General features: G+C 38.2%; 1 protein-coding gene and 1 long non-coding RNA gene across 10 annotated transcripts in view; one reads left to right on the forward strand and one right to left on the reverse strand.

Moving 5' to 3' along the window:
- Positions 1-13,520, reverse strand: part of neo1a (neogenin 1a) — a 230,305-nt gene that overhangs the window by 137,485 nt on the left and 79,300 nt on the right. The gene's annotated exons all lie outside the window — the stretch shown is intronic.
- The window catches only part of LOC133498450 (uncharacterized), a 62,393-nt gene that overhangs the window by 18,266 nt on the left and 30,607 nt on the right, over positions 1-13,520 (forward strand). For both annotated transcript variants that reach the window (XR_009794319.1, XR_009794318.1), the window contains exon 2: positions 7,741-7,917. This is a non-coding gene — a long non-coding RNA (uncharacterized LOC133498450). The remainder of the gene's footprint in view (positions 1-7,740; positions 7,918-13,520) is intronic.

The raw sequence follows: 13,520 nt of genomic DNA on the forward strand, positions 1-13,520 counted from the left end.
TTCCAAATATATTCAATAGGGTCAAAGGTGAGTGCTGAAAACATCTTCCAAAACGTAACCTATTGGTAAATGGTGATATAGCGTAAGCATCTTTTTCATCATTTGAATTTTTGTGATTTTGTGGGTGGGGCAAAACAGCCATGTGACATCACAGGGCTGGGGCATACACTTTCTAACGAGAATTCCCTACCCCACTATATAAGTGTAAAGTGATGTCATTTTATTTGGCTATGCTGCTCACTTGTGAGTTAGCTCTGTTCTGCTTCCACAAAAAGTTCTATTTATCGCTCATCCTTGCAGCTAGCAAGCCAATGTTGGCTACACCCCAAAAATCCATCTTCGCTGGATCCCTCAATTTAGATAACAGCTCGGTGATGTTATGTAAGCTCATGGAAAAGGAGGGAAAATAAAGCAACGGATTAAATGTTTGAAGACACTCAAATGTGAGCTGAACGTCAACACTTCCACCCGACTGCAGTGCACATTTTACATGGGATTGTTTTGTAAACTTTCAAAACATAGCTTGGTGATACTTGATAGTTGTGAACGGGGGAGTGCCGACGGTCTAACTCCCTGGCCTTCCCTCTACTGTGCCACTGTCGTCAGGTGCCGTGTACATTAAGAAAGTGGCCCATTATTATTCAAGCTGCAAAAACTCGTCGTATATATTTAGCGATGTATTTTTTTCCAATTCATTCAAATTTGGTAGGCTTGTCAACATTTATCTTCTCTGTGGTGTTTTCAATTTGCATGAAATTTTTGGGCTTGTTTAGTCCCTCTTTAAACTTCCCCGTGTATTGGCTATTAAGACCTCCGTAGTGTGACAAACATGGGCATAATATAAAAGTGTCCATTTTGTTTCCATAATTTTGTGTCCAGAAAACGCCCTATGACAACTACTTGTGTGTGACCCAGTTTTGTGTCCGCTTGGGCCATATTTGGTGAAGACCTTTCCTCTGATTGGTTGCCTCTGTGTACAAGACCCAATTGTGAGAGCACACAAATGTGTGTCGACAGGCCAGCACGGAGGGGAGAGGTAGACAAAGATGATCGCTAGTGACATAGATAAGCTGGAGAAATTCGAATGACCCGATTTTAGACCTCTCGGACAAAAAATGTCAAACTCAGGAATCCATGGATGATCTTAATTCATACAGTATTTCCTATGCTTACTGAGTCAGCATAGAGCCAATATTGTAACCCAAATACAAGAACAAGTAAGTTTAATAAAATCCGGCCCCTTTAAGAGGATGGGGGTGAGGGCGTGAATAGTGTTGTGTCGGCGGAAGAATAAGTCGTGATGATCTTGTGTTGCTGTGAATTCAAAGTGTCTAAAAGCACATTGGTGACTCCCTTCCTCCTTGAAAGATGCCTTTCTTTATCTCTGACTTGTAGAATGAGATCCAGGAGGGATGATGCAGTGGGGAAACCTCTCACCTGCTGTGGTGTGGATGTGATAATTAACCAGCATTGATTGAGGCTTGAATATTCACCCTCTGCTCAGCCTCCCCATGGGCTCACAGTGAACGACCGCCCCACTGAAAAACATATCCAGAGCTCACTAACATGCTAACATGAGAAAAAGTGCAATATTATGATACTCTTTAACCTGACTGGACTTTAGTCAACCACTGAAAAAAAATAGTTCATGCCAATTTCACACGAAATGAGACATTGCCTTTTGCAGCATCGCAGTGCAGGAGCATTCTAATGATGCAGAATTTGTTTCTCAATACTTTTGTAAAATAGGGGAAAAAAAATGTACACTGAAAAAGTGCTGTTTTCTCTACAGCTTTGCGATAAGTCTTTAATGAGTTCATCCGTCTGGGTACAAGTTATCTGCAGTGGGGGAAAGGGAGGCATATCCAGGAAGAAGTCAACACGCTGTGCAGACTGAGCTGAGTTCCTCCTCTCTCTGTGAACAGAACCATATGAGATACTCATCTGAGGCAGTAACTCCAAAAAAACCACTACAGTGTTCTCTTACTCGTGGTTTTTGCAATTCAGTTCAGTCATAAAAACACAAAGGAAAATCAAGAAAATTCACAACTCCCATTAAATGCGGCCACACCAATATACGGGATTCCAAAGTCAGAATTTGGTCAATTGTCATGAATCGGAATAGCTTTGAGTGTAATGTACTGTACGTTTGAGGTTACTTGCAGCTATAATCCAAGTCACTGGTTCCTTCTAGCAGATGATAAGATCAACACCAATGGGCCATATGCAGGGCAAGGAATTAAGTATTTCCGTTGCAAAGGTCAGATGGCATAACACTTTCAGGTGTCAATGTGTTATGAGCTACTGGGATTTCATCTGACTGGAAAATAACCTCTCCCGTCAAATGCATGATAACCAGGGATTGTGTAATATCCATCAGTTGTTCAGTTGCCGTAGTTTGTGCTTAAAATGGCATCAAATCTTTTTATCTTTCAAATATGATGAACTGACACCTCCAGCCAACACTGTGATGTGCCTGTATGGTCAGCATCAACTCAAATTTGAGTTTTAACCATTTTCCCATGTTGTCCTCAAGACGTCAACCGGAACTTGTCATGCAACCCTAAACTAAATGCGGAAGTGCAGCGTGCATAGAGTTAATTACAATTGACAGACAACAATTCAAATCATATAATCATCATCATCTTATTAAGACAATTTACATACAAAATATAGAGACATCATAAGATACAGAACATTTACAGTGGTCTGAAAATGTGTTTGCCCCCTTCCTGACATATTTTTTCTTCTTCTACACAGGTGAGGTCACCCCCAAGTGTGAATGTTTTTAAATACAGGTTGAAAACTTTTTCTCATGCTTTTTTAGAGTATTTCCACTTAAAATGATATTTCTTGCACTGTATGCTGTTTTTAATTGCACTTTTATTTTCCTTTTTTAATGTAAACATTTTGTTGTCATTTTTATTGTTTTCCCCGTTTAATTTTTTTTATTTCTTTGTATTCAGATCGTTTTAACCAAGTAAAGCACTCTGGGTTACCTTGTATATGAAATGGGCTACATAAATAAATTTGCTTTGCTTCGTTGTGTTTTGTAATTGTCTTTGACTAATATTTGCATTTGTTTGATGATGGGAAACATTTGTGTGTGACAAACATGCAAAAATTCTAAATCAAGAAGGGGGCAAACAACTTTTTCACACCAATGTATACAGTGGACAAATACTGTCATTACGAATTACGACTACTGCTTACTACTGAACGAATTACTGTATTTACTCGAGAATGTATATTCAACCCTAATGCAGGGTATAATATAATCCCTTCAAAGATCATTTAGTTTGTTCAAGAATCCTACAATCTGCCTTTGGTATGGAGTGTACATATTTTGTCCTCTTGAGGACACAAACACAAGCCACTTTTTCTGAAAGGAACGTTACACTGATAGTCCCCATTGTGTGTAGAAGTCCTTTGTAAACAACATAGACAAAAGCAGAACAAATTGTTGTCCATTTATGTACCGTCATGGAATGTCATGGACGTAAATAGAAATCCAGACGCTGGGACAGCATCAACTGAGTTGATTAGCGGTTTCCAAAAGCAGTGTGGTGGTGAACTTTATCTGCGGTGAGAATTGGGACTTCCTCATTGCTCTTTGGGGTTATTTTGCAGAGCGTAAACAGCTTCAAAGAGTTTGATGAGGAGGTGCTGATAAAATGGGACCACGTCTTTGCATGCTTGCAGCCTTTTGGAGGAAATCATTTAACACTGTCCAGCAAGAGATCAAAGCATGCAAAACTATTCTAGGAGGGAGACTTAATGACTATTTTACCTGAAATCAGATACCACCCCCTAAAAATGTGACTGTAAACTTAAAACACCTGCACACATAGTGTTATCCTATGTAGTGTCGAAGCAAAGACTTAGTTGAGAAATGCATTTAAAGACAGCCAAGTAATAACAGAGGAGTTAAATGTGGTCACAGAGGTTAAGCGTTAGCACCAGGGGCCTGGCCCAGCACTCTTTAAAGTTTCCTTTCCAAAAAAAGAAGCTTTTATTTAGAACATAAGCCTAGCTTCAACACACACTGACCAACACAGGCAAGTGCCTGTAATAAACTGCAGCTACAGGACTGTATATGTGTAGAGTAATAATGATTAGTGTAGAGGGAATCTATGGTGGTATTTACACAATGCATTAGATGCAGCATAACTAATAATTGTCCTGGTCTTTAGCCAACCATGAAACGAACAAGATGTCCAAAGGTATCAATGCAGATGGTTGTGAAGCTCAAGTGTCTACTATCCTATATATTCAATAACTTAAATATGGCATTGTAAAAGTTTATCGGTGAGCCAATGCCGTGTGACGAGCCTCTTTGAATCACACCCTCGTTCCTCTGGGCTTCTTTTTTTATTCAACAAATCTGGCTTATTTATAAAGCTTCCCCACATCTGTTCAACCATTGCACCTCTTTGTTTGCACTTTTGTGACAACACATTGAGCTTTTTTTCCATCCTCACGCTTCACCAGTGCGTGTGAGACATGTGCCAGTCTCTGCTGGTGTAACCAGACAAACAAAGGATACTGGACAATGTAGAAAATCTGGTGGCAAATACGCAAGGTGAAGTTCTGCAGAAAGATAATATTTGAAAGGATCTTCTCACGCCCTCATAACACATGCAGCTGTGGGCACACACATTCTTGGCTCTTTCCCAGCCCACAGAGGTGGAGCAATCATTATGAAGTTTGCAAGTAGGTTCCAGATCTTGCAAGAATCTCCACATAACCACTGCAGCAGTACTCTACAATCACCTTTAGAGAAGCAAAACTGTCAGCCCTCTAATAGTCGAAATTAACAAAGAACTGTTTGTTCTCAAACTGTGATTGACAAGTCAAGTTAAAAGACTCCCCCCCACCACTTTGGCGGCCCCTTCCACTAAAATGTGACAGAAAAGCATCCAACAAAGTAACCCTCTTTTGAGAAACCGGCACTTATTGACAGGAGCCTAAGAGATAACCAAATAAAGTCTGTCATTTCAGAGAAAATACAAGAATGGGTTGTTCCAATACCGGCACTATACTGTGGTATTCTGTCCTCAGTACTCCTTACATGGTAGATGCCAAACAGTTAAAAAAGAGTCAATGTGCTACGCAGCACTACATTAAAGCTGAAATCCCATAGACTGATGAATGGATAGCATCAGTGTTTCTGTATCAACTTTTATTGAGCGAATATTTGAACAAAAACAGTACAGCAACATGTACCGAACGAATGGTACTTTAGCTACTTTAATCAATGCATATAACTCCCAAGCAAGTGGTGAGAATAATTTAAATTAACTTTATTCATATGTCACTTAAAATAAGCTCAAATAATGTATTTTACATAATAAAGATATTACCCATATAATCATCATAATAATTAGAATCCTAAATACTAAATGAAAATATAAAACAAAATTCATGTCAAGTTCAATGAAAGTTTTTGTTTCGTTAAATTTTTTAATCCAAATTTCAAGATGAGGATAAGTGGTATGGAAAATGGATGGATGGATAATGGCATTATCAAGTATCAGTGAGTAGGGCTGGGTATCAGCAAGTACTGAAATGTGAGTACTTGGTCTGCTATTTTGTTTGTTTGGTATTGGAGGGTTCCTAACTTTGAGAAACAGATCCATGGTCTGATCAAAATATCCTATCTTGAAATGCAGTGTATGTACAGTACTTGAGTGACTTGGTGGAAGCAAAGAGTGTGCATTCATTTTTCAAGTCAAATAAAAACTATTAGAATTTGGTCTGTGTTGATGAAATTCACTAAACATGGTGACCGGGGAAAGATACAAGGTCAATTATCAGTATAAGAACTCTTTACCTATTTAAATTACCTAATTTTTGTACACATTTTTTATTCAAATAGTTTAAATAGCAAGTCTAGAGAGATTACAAAATCCTCTTGCAGTGTCTTGTTGCTCTGTAGCAATTATCCCATGATTCTAATCAATTTGGCAGTGCGGTAACGAACAATACATTCCTATCTCAGCAATTACTTGAATGCTTCAGAGGCACTGAGTTTTATGAACCCTATTTCCTGCACACTGATTGGTAGTATTTTTACTGAATTGTGTGACGGTATTGTATCGGTAGTGCCTTTACTGCACTGTGTGACGACATTGTGCATACGTGTGTTTTTGTGTTGAAAGTCATTATAAATGGAGAGATTGAGCACATGACGGGGAGTCCCCTCTCTTCCTTGCAGTTCTATATGCATGTGTCCCACTCACAAAAGGAAAAACCAGCAGAAAAGCACACGAGCACTTGACACCAACATGTCCGGTGGCAGATTTGATCAGAGTGCAGCTGGCGCTCCATCTTATCAGTCATCCAAGGTGTGTAAACAGTCTGTTGCTGAGAATAACAGTCTGTAAATGTTTACTGTATTTCATGAACGGACGCAACCTCTGTAGAGCACTATGGTCCAATAGCCAATTCTCCCGTACTGGCATCATTGGTAAGTATTGGGAGGCTCTTTTCACCACTGGCTCAAATGAGGCCGTGAAATTTAATTAATTAATTAATGGTCTGAATACACAGCTCTTCTATCAATTTTAAAGTGGTAATTAAAGTGAAAATTATTTTATTTGTCTATCATACAAATGAGGCTAAAATGTAATTAAAAAATATTTAAAAAATTCTAAACACAACAGAAATGAAATAAATTAGCATCAAAGTCAGTCTCGAGATTTTGTTCAAAATGTCGCTTAGATTGGGCAAATTCCGGTTCTCCCCGGAAGGTGATGTGATACCAGGATAACATTTAGCCAGAGCTTGCTAGAAAAGATGGTGAGGAAGTTTGTTGCATACGGCTGTTCGCCGTGAAATGCTGACAGAGTCATCTTACATAAATGGCCGAAAGATGAACAGATTATGGACCAGGTTTGTGAAGACAAAGGGGGCACATTGGATTTACAAATCAAAGTGGACAGTAAAATGTTCCAAGCATTTCACGCAGGACTGCTTTGAAAACCCGGTGCAGTGTTCACTTGGCGTCGGTAGCAAGTAAGTACATGCGTGTTCAATTGTTTAGTATTGACAAGTACCTACCTCGTTTTACATGTACGTACAATACCGATACAGATATATATGTCAGCTAAGCCGTATCCATGTGATATTTAGGAGGTGGTGGAATTTGTAGACTGTATAAAGTTAGTGTACTGTTGACGCTGAGGTCTTCCTCAAATTCGACTACAGCAGTGTGTGTTCTCAAATGTTCAGTGCATTATTTAAAATACCGGCTAAATGCATGTAAATAACGCGAAGAATGGGCTATAAACAATGGACATGACTCTGATCGGACAAAATATTCCAAATTGAAAATATGAATGAAATGTTTTTTGTTTGTTTTTTGTAACTCTATCTTGCAGAATGCCAAAGTTACTACCTGGTGCCTGTTCAACTATCCACTTGTGCCTTTCACCAGACAAAGAGAATTGTAACCCCAAACGTAAAAGACGAGTTTATGAAAAACAAGAAAGATTAAGCGTAAATTTAATAATCCATCATGTTACAGTTTTCTTGCACATTTAGTCCTCCAATCTGTGAATGGGGGGTCAGATAAATTTCACAAATCTGAATTTGAATTAATTTCAACGCCTCATATGATTGTTGGTGTGGTATGGTTTCCAAATCCATGTTAAAAAATACTATACCTATAGGATGAAGGAATTAACAAGGTCAGCACTATCTGAATATGTATGAAGTCATGTAATTTCCATGTTTCAGGGTATGTGGAATGCTTGTTAGAAGAGCTCCGGACCCTCTATGTGGATGTGGACGTAACGACTTCCTCTGCTGACACCCAACCACCACCACCTCTCAGCAGCCAGTACACAAAACCAAGGAAAGACTTGGCTATTTGGGATCATTTTTCAAGATTTTCAAATCAAAGCTGTTGAAATGGTATGTTGGTATGAGAATTAAAAAAAATTACGAATTTGAAGAAGACCATTTAAAAACTGTGTCCGGTGTGTTAAACTGAAACTAAATTCAATCTGATGGAACTTCAGCAGCAGAAGTTTTATGTTACGATTTTTTGACACACGCTGATTAACCAGTCATGTTGCATGATGCAAAAAATTAATGCATTAGTCTGGTCTGTTCAACAGTCATTTTCTCAACTTGTGTGAACCTCTGTAAATATGACCTCCATGGTGAAAGCAAGGTTAGGTGGCATACTCTGGATTTGAACTCTCCAACTCCTCATGATATTTTATGGAATGAAACAATATCAAATTTAGCATGTGCAAATACAAATGTTTATTGAATGATGGTTTCACCTTCAGTGGTTTGTAAAAAAAAATAACTTGGTTTAGAAACTTTTTCAGTGCTGTGATACTTACAGATGATATCACAAATTCTTCAACCATTTCGCTTACTCTAATTAGAGTCAACTTGAAAGGTAAAATTTTGAACCAGAACAACAAAAGATATTTTAGAGTCAAAACTGTCACTTAATTACAGCAATGTCCATCAATTATTAGTCAAGGATCAACACCCACAGTTTAGTTTTCATGCAAAGAAAAGGTGAATGTTCATCAGTTGGGCATAAATCCTGTGAACACAGCATCATCTTCAAGTCCTGGGGGTGGAAATTCTGCTCAGATTTTCTGCACAGCACATGGTGGTATAACAACCCTGTTGCTCTTGCTGAGAGGCCCCCAACACCAACTAACCAATTGTCTGTAGGTCACGTGGCTATTTCTTTCATGTATTTTTCCTGTGAAGGCGTTTCTGCCATAATGATGTTGAAAGACATGCCAGGCTTTCTCCAATACAAATGGGTTTAGGCAAACTGGGTGAAAGCCTTCATGGTTAACAATGCAAGTCAAGGCGGTTCAATCCAACTTCCGGGCGGTTTCTGTAATTTCCTTACAGCAGCGGCATTGTCTCTGGGAAGCCATTGGCCGGCAATTTCCACATTTTCACCTGGGTAAAAAATATAATCAGTTAAAATAATTATTTGATTTGTTTTAAGCACAAATTTGTATTTCATTACTATCTTTTGCTCGCCAAGATAAGTCTGCTATAATAATAATAATAATGCTGCTGTGGCGTAAAGCCCTATCCTTTATTCATTCATTATCTTGTGACTAAAGAGTGAAATCATAACATACTTGAATGTATGCAAAGCTACCTTAACAACAATTAAAAAATGGACAATGTTAAATTTATTACTTGCCCTTTATGTCCTTCTAATACAGATACAAATACAAATTACATATTTTTATGTATATGGCTATTAGCTACAACTATTGATCATTTAGTTTAAATAACGATAATCACTGGCTAAATGTAAGTGTACTGTACTGTCCAACTCAGAGCGTGCTATAGATGTGATCTTTAAACACAGAGGGATAATGAAGGTTTCAATTTTTGTTTTACACCTCGCCTACTCAGTCTCTAGTACAACAACAACAAATGACTCAGTGTTATGTGCAAGCAGCATTAGACGTTTAAACGTGTTTGAATTAGATAATTTCGTCAACAAGGTGTACGTAGATTTCTTGAAGCACCTACCAGTTTATGCTTTGGGTGCGAATTTCCACATCAACTTGGTCAGGTCTTGTTGAATCCTGTACTTGTGTTGTGTTCGTCAACTCTGGTTCGAACATGTAAGGTTGAATTACACCTCTTTTTCGAACATGGGAAGCATTAGAAATTTCCTCCTTTTCAGTTCCTATCTCTTCCACAGAGCATTCCATAAAAACTGCTTCATCACTGCTGTCTATCTCCTCAAGATCCCACTCGCAGCGTGTGTGATTGTTTGTGTAGGAAGCCATTGTGTTTACTGGAGCTGTCTTTGTGTGACGTCACACGGAAGCAGCTTCAACAGAGCCTCGGTTTGAAACAAACATCAGAGCCATTCGGGTTCCAAAGAAAATGTGTATTGGTTATTTCCTTTCTGTTGTCTTGAGAATTTTTTAAATATTTTTTTCTGAAATTTAAGATACATTTGTATGATAGACAAATAAAATACATTTCCTCTGGATTAGGACTTTAACTGCAAAGCCTCCATCAAAGGAGCATCAATAAAATATGAGAAGATTATGTACAGTATTTACTATGCTACTTTCATCTTAGTTGGAAGAGTGGGCATAAATACTGTAATTTACCAAAGGGGATATCAGATAGACCTGAATTACGCTGATGCAACGCTTTCTGTCTGTTTAAGTTCTTGCCCAAATAGATGAGTGAGACATTTTATGGAGAATAAGCCTTGAAATGATGATGAATTGCTTGCATGTTTCTTCATTTGAACCTCCCTCCCCAAAGCAGCAATGCATTCCCCTTTTTGTTCCTCCTCTCAACACTTGTGTATGATGAGGGATGTTCCCCTAAATGTGTGTCTGCAGAGCCAAGGCTAAGACGAGCCAAGCTGCCAAGCAAATAAGTGGCTGAGTGGCAGCAGCTGATGAGCAGTAATGGTTTGTGTGCAGTTTAGCCTTTCCCCTTGGGGGTTTCATGCACATCCCACCAGCCCACACTTAATGCCACACCAATTCAAGCAAAGCAAAGCAAATTTATTTACATTCCACATTTCATACACAAGGTAACTTAATGTACTTTATGTGATTGAAAGCCTTTAAAGAGAAAAGAAAAAAACAGCCTATAAAATTTTCAGACAATGAGAAAAAATAAAAGTACACGTAAACAACATGGCAAGAACTATTCAAACGTGGAAATACTCTAAAAGGCATAAGGAAAACTTTTTTCAACCCAAACGTATAAACATTCACACTTGGAGATGTTGGCAACTTATTCCATTTTTGTGCAGCATAATAGCTTAATGCTTCACCGTGTTTTCTTTGGACTCTTTGTTCCACTATACGACCTCAGTCTGTCGATCTCGGGGGCCAACTGGGTTGAAATTCCTTTAGCATTTCTTACATGTATTCAAGACCAAAAACATGTAGTGATTTATAGACCAGAAGCAGAACTTTAAAATGTATTCTAAAGCTGACTGGAAGCAAGTGTAAAGACTTCGGAATTGAAGTAATATGTTCTGACCTCTTTGTTCTGGTCAGAACCTGAGCTGCAGCATTCTGAATGAGGCACAGATGTTTAATGTTCTCTTTGGGGATTCCAGTCAGAAGACCATTACAATAGTCAAGTCATCTTGAAATAAAAGCATGTATGAGCTTCTACTGGTCTGCTTGACACATGCAAGCCTTCACATTAGAAATGTTCCTCGGATGGTTAAAAGGCAGTTTTAGTAATTGACCCTCCTTGAAAGTAAGGTCAGAATCAGAACACCAAGGGTCTATGTTTTTTCAATGAAAATGACTCCAGTTATTTACTAACAGCAGTCGTCTTTTCTTTATTGCCAAATACATTTCTCAGTTTTGTTCTGGTTTGGTTAAAAAAAAAAAAGTTTTGCTCATCCAGTGATTTATTGGTTTTCGGTGAAACACCTCCATTGAACTGTAGTCATCTAGAGACAATCCCAGGTATATCTGTGTGTCATCAGCATAGATATGGTGGTCAAAATGAAAGTTCTGAAAAGGAGGAGTCCAAGAACTGACTCTTGTGGGACCCCATAGGTCATTGCCATCCAATGAAATTGAACACTTCCAATGGTTCCAAAATATTTTCTTTCCTCCATGTTGGACCTGAAGCATTTAAAGTATGTTTCATTTAGTCAAACCTACGATTTCATCCTGTTCAGCAGTATGATCTGATACTATGATCTGCTCTATGAAAACATGCATTGAGGTCCAACAAGACGAGAATTGACACCTTTCATGTGTCAGTATTCAAGCGTATGTCATTAAGCACTGTGATAATAGCAGATTCTGTACTGTGTATAGTTAGGAAACCTGATTGAAATTTGTCAAAAGTCAATTTAAGTCAGAATTTGCTGAATTGATTAAAATTAATTTCTAACAATCTTGGGCATGAAAGGGAGATTTGAAATAGGTCTATAGCTTGGTAACATGGAAGCATCCAGTCTTCTATTTTTTAGGGTAAATGGCAGTTACTTTGAGAACTTTGGGAAACTCGCCTGATTGAAGTGCACAATTGATTATTTGTTGCAAATCAGCTAGCACTGACTTCACAACCATTTTGAAAAGTCAGATGGTATTGAGTCAAGACAGCATGTTGATTGTTTCAGCTACTGAACCATTTTCTCTACTTGGTCAACTGTCAAATTCTGAAATGGTCAGTTTTTCCCGAATGGCTTCAGATGTATGGATTTTATTTCACTAGAAAAACGAGTAAGTTCATTGCATTTTTCAGCTGTTAGGAGTTCTCTATTTATCTGATTTGGGCGGTTGTGAGCTTGTCAACCACAGCAAATAGTGCAAGTATTGTTGAAGCTCTTACTGTTGCTTTCTAGCCCAGACGAATTCTTGATTACAGAGACTGTCTGTATAGGTCATAGTCAATTTTAAGTTTATTTTTGCTCCGCTTACGTTCTGCTTTCCCACACTCGGATTTCAATGTCGTTTCTACCATAGTACTCTTCTAAGTCGCCTAATTCTAATAGGAGCAGTAACATTGATGACATTTGAGATTTTCTAGGTGAAACTATCCAAAACTTCATCAACTGTCTTCAGCATTCAGAGATTGTGATATAGCTATCATCTCCATAAATGTAGTGGTGGTAATCTCATTTATGTACCTTTTCTTAATAGACATAGAGGTTGTCTGAACTTTTGGAAGAATCTGCAATTCTCATGTTACCAAAAATGGTCAGAAATAGCCGTATCCTTAATGTTAACTGATGGAATTTCAACATCCTGAGAGATGACCAAGTCTAAGCTATGACCTTGAGTGTGGGTTGGAGACGCGGAATGTGTATAGCAAAGAGTACTTTAGATTTTTTCCCATGTTATTGTCAAAATGGATATTAGAGTCTAACTTTATGATAAAAAATAGTTGTAGTCAGTGAAAATAACTGGCAGCAGTTCTGAAAAATCCCTAAATTATATTTTGTACCTAAGAAGTCTAAAAATTATGAAAACAACAACCTTTGGGTCACCATAAAGTAAAAAAAAACCAGATGTTCAAAATAGCTAAAATCACCCATAATTTCTTAAGTCACTGATGGTGTCGGGGTACACATGCTTTCCTTTAGTGCAGGCAGCGTGGGATCGATTTCCACTCAGTGATCGTGTCGATATCTGCCCTGCAACTGGCTGGCGACCAGTTCGGGCTGTCGTCTGCCTTCGCCCGAAGTTAGCTGGGATAGACTCCAGCTCTCTCCCAAGATAAATACAGAGAGGTTCCATCAGGAAGGGCATCCGGCGTAAAAAAACTGCCAAAAAAATATGAGTGTTCATCTGAGATGACATAGTGTGCAGAACCCTAACGGAACAAGCCGAAAGAAATACATACATACAGCCAGTATAATTTCTTTACCCTGAAATAATAATTTAAACATAACAGCAATACCTCTCCTTTTTTCCATATTCAATATAAAAATTTATAAGAATGAAACATTTATGAATTTAAATGTTATTAAAGCTACTGTCTGTTAACCACGTTTCATTTAGTAGCAA

This window comes from Syngnathoides biaculeatus, chromosome 3 (assembly GCF_019802595.1).
Source record: "Syngnathoides biaculeatus isolate LvHL_M chromosome 3, ASM1980259v1, whole genome shotgun sequence".
Taxonomy (NCBI): domain Eukaryota; kingdom Metazoa; phylum Chordata; class Actinopteri; order Syngnathiformes; family Syngnathidae; genus Syngnathoides; species Syngnathoides biaculeatus.